Source organism: Octodon degus, unplaced genomic scaffold (assembly GCF_000260255.1).
Source record: "Octodon degus isolate 3935 unplaced genomic scaffold, OctDeg1.0 scaffold00057, whole genome shotgun sequence".
Taxonomy (NCBI): Eukaryota; Metazoa; Chordata; class Mammalia; order Rodentia; family Octodontidae; genus Octodon; species Octodon degus.
Genome location: NW_004524633.1, coordinates 3934094 through 3938103, shown reverse-complemented (window position 1 = coordinate 3938103; position 4010 = coordinate 3934094).

Sequence of the window (4010 nt, the reverse complement as noted above, 5' to 3'; positions counted from 1 at the left end):
CTGACCTTTGGTGTGGAGCTTAGATAGAGTTATTACCTTAGCACCAGGTCCCGATCTACGAAGTTCAGATTCCTCCAGGTGGGTGTTGCTTGGATCTGGCTGTGTGCTCCACTTCTTTCTGCTGCAGGCGTTAGAGTTGAACCCTTTGTGTCTCTCTGGCAAGATGTTCTGCTCCTGAATCAGCTGGATGGATCTTGCCTCTAGCTTCTTTGCAGGGAGTTCTGCTGAAGGGTTCCCTGCTGGGCCTGCAGCCTGGGTCGAATGAGGATCCGCAGGCCCCGGGTCATCTCACTCACTCACTCACAGGGCCTGCGCTGTGGGTCTGTTCAGGATCCCGCGGCGGTGGTCTCACTCACTCGCTGGGCCTGCGCTCTGGGTCTAATCAGGATCCCGCGGTCGTCTCACTCCCCTAGTGCATTATTTGAAGAGAGGCTTTTTAAAAAATAATCTTTTATTTATTGATTTGTTTGGTACAGGGTCTTGCTACAAGCTTAGATTTGTAGTGATCCTCCTGTCTTAGCCTTTACAGTGCTGGGATTACAAGTGTGCACCACCACACGTGATTTTGGTGACTACCATGGCCTACCTAGGGTTCCAGGGTCGGCACAGCATGCCGTACCGGAGATCAAACCTGGGTCCTTGCATGTGCCAGGCAGGTGCTTAGACTGCCAAGCTACCTCCCCAGCCCCTTGAAAAGGGGCTTTGAAGGCATCTGGCGCTGTGATTTTTGATTCTTTGGAAGTGTTGGAAGTCTACTGCACATCAAATCCTACATAGAGCTTCATGCACTAAAGAGTAATTTCATACCTGAAGATTTGGAAGCACAGTAGTGATTATTTACAGCACGGTCGAGCGCAGTGTAGACATCTGATGCAGCAAGCTGGAAGCTGAGCTCTGAGCGGCAGGCCCAGATCTGCCAGGCTTTTTCTTTTCTTTTCTTTTCTTTTCTTTTCTTTTCTTTTCTTTTCTTTTCTTTTCTTTTCTTTTCTTTTGGCAGAACCGGGGATTGAACACAGGTCCTTGCGCTTGCCAGGGAAGCACTTATTCCACTGAGCCATCTCCCCAGCCCCCAAAGAGAAAGAGTCGGGATGGGGGCGCAAACCGGCGACCTCTCTGCCAGGCTTATTGACACTTTAGTTTTGATTTAATTTTGGTTGCAGTGTGAAAAATCTGATTCCTACAGATAAGTAATTACAAATACTGGTAACATAGCTTGCTTGTGCTTTGAAGATGCTCTAGAAACTCTAGGGTGACAGTGGACACTTTGATTTCAGAGGAGAACCCTGGTACTGGCAGATGCCCAGGGCAGGACAAGCGGTCGCATGGTGTGAGCTCCTGTGACTGACTTGTTAACCAGCTGGCTGATCCTCTGTGTGGGAAGAATATGGCGGCTGCTGGGCCTGCGCCTGCCTGGCACTTGAGGAAGCTCATGGAGCATGGGGCACCCAGAGCCTTTGATTCCTGAGATCTGTGTGGCTTGAAAGTCCTGATCTGTGTTACCCCCTACCTGTGTTGTAAATGATGGAGCTGGCTGAGAGCAGAGAGGAGGTGCACTGAGGGCCCTAGGATTCTGCTGAGCTCCTCTCCTGCACCGTGCAGTCAGGCCTTGGGGGCGTTGGGGTCTTACACACTGGCCCCCTTGGCTTCAGCATGCAAGTGTGCAGGTACGTGGATTCACGCTGTGCCCCCTCGGAGCCTGAGAGCTGGAGCCTACAGCTGAGCTTACACTCTGTGGTACTCTTCTTGTTCTAGTTTTGGTGGAACTCTTTATTCTGGGATTTTAAAAAATTAAAAAAAAAATGTTTTACTATTATTGCTACGTGGGAGTGTATTCTACTCAGTCTCAACTTTCAGGCTCCTCTGATCTGACCAATAGCAGCAGCTGATCTGATAAAACAGCCTGATTTATGGCTCAGTAGATAAGCACTTGCCAAGGGCCTGAGTTCAATCCCTGGTTGGGGAGGGGGGAGAAAAAGCGGTCGTGGCTTTACTGGGCAGGCCGCCCTGCTTTCGTCTTAGCGCAGGGTGCAGGGGGTAGTGCTCTCACCCCAGGGCTGTTCCAGGGCTGCCTCCTGCCCACTTCCTCCCTCTGTGGGGAACATAGCGCAGTCCTGGTTCTGCGCGCAGCGTCCACCCAGACACGAGGGCCTGGGCTTGTTTTTGCCTGTGCACATTGCCTCGGTCTCTGTGCACTGTGCGTGCTTAATGGATGCTCAGGCTGATTGATAGTTCAGAATTGGAATGGTACTTTGTAGGGTGAAGCCTTTCCTCAGCGAGAGTGACCATCAAGTCCTTGGCTGCTCATCTGTCCCTGCGCTTGATACCTCTTAAACTTCTCCTGTGTGGGAGTAGGTAGGGACCAGGCTGCTGACAGCACTGTTTGGTCAGATCTAGGCTCCAAATTCATCTTTTCTTTTTAATAAAATCTCTTTTTTTTTTTTTTTTTTGTGGTATCGGGCTCAAACTCAGGACCTAACAAAACCTTTTATTTATTTGGTACAGGGTCTTGCTGCATAGCTTGTACTATAGTGATCCTCTGCCTCCCCAGTGCTGGGATTACAGGCATGCGTCCCCATGAGTGGTTTTGGTAGCTGGCAATTTGTGTCTGGGGCTGGCATGGCATCTGGTACTGGGGACAACCTGGATCCTTGCACTTGCCAGGCAGGCACTTAGACTGCCGAGTAAATAAATCTTTCCTTCCCTAATTGTAGGTGTTGTGTATCTTGTCCCAGCAACAAGGAAAAAGTAACAGACATTCAGTAAAGGAGGCCTTTGGCCGGTAGAAGCTATCCAATATGAGGCAGACCTGGCTTTTTTTCCCTTGAGGCAGTTGAGGGAGGAGCATGCACCACAGATGGACATGAGTGGGTGTGGCCAGTGCTGTTGAGCTGGGCCGTAAGCTGCCTGGAGACAGCGTTAATGAGGGTTGTCCGAGGAGTCTCAGAGGTGGAGTGGAAGGGGCTGTTGTGCAGAGGCTCTAGCAGAGAGCTGTCCTGGGCAGGGTGGGGCGGTGTGGGCACAGTGCCCCATGTAGCTGGAAGGTACGCAGGAGACACTCCAGAGTGTACTGCGTGCCTACTCGTGCACTGACTTGGAACCCAGTGCTAAGTGGGAGGAAACGAAGAGAGGGATGTGGACCTTGTATTAGGCCCCACACAGGCAGGTTTTTCTCCCAGCCACATGAGATGCAGGGACTACAGAAATTTAATGACTTGCCTTGGCACCCTATGGGGACTTACCTCTGCTGCTCTGACTTGTGACCAGCCTTTATTGGGGTGCAGTTGTGTACATCTTATTGGTGGAATCTCAGTGTATTTTTTTTGTACATATACCTTGCTTATGCAGTACTGAAAGTTTTTTTTTTTTCCTGATTGTACTGTATAGCACAGTGGTTTTATGTTGTTATACAATGCAGTACTGTGTGTGTTATGAACATTAGAGCAAAATCATCAAGTTGTTTTGCAGTTTCCTTTGACCAGTTCTTTGTTCTAAATATTGTAATGAGTGTACTGTGGATAATTCTTCATTTAATGGTCAGTCCATTTAATGACCTAGCCACAGGAACAGAACTCGGTTGTCACATGAGGATAGCCTGGAGCTGATGCGTTGCAGGCGCATTCATACACGCAGGATGCATGAAAAGACAGATGTCTTCAAAACATGTATTGTGTTCTCCAGCGTCTGATACCTGGGGAAGTATCAGCGCTGCCTGCTTGCAGCAGAAGGGAGTGACTGGGAGCGCAGCCCCATGAGAGCTGTCAGCCACGCTTGACCCAGGCGGACAGCTGTGCCCAAGGCCGGGAAGTACAGCGGTGTGTGCTTTTAGCTGGACTCAGTGCCAGGGACTGTCTGCTTCCAGTAGTTCTGCAGATGATCATCAAAATGATTAGATTAAGTAAATTCTAAGATATAAACAAGTTTGTTCTTTTGTCTTTTGAGATAGGGTCTCGTGCAGTTCAGGCTGGTCTTGAGCTCACTCTGTAGCCCAGGCTGGTCTTCAGCTTGCAACG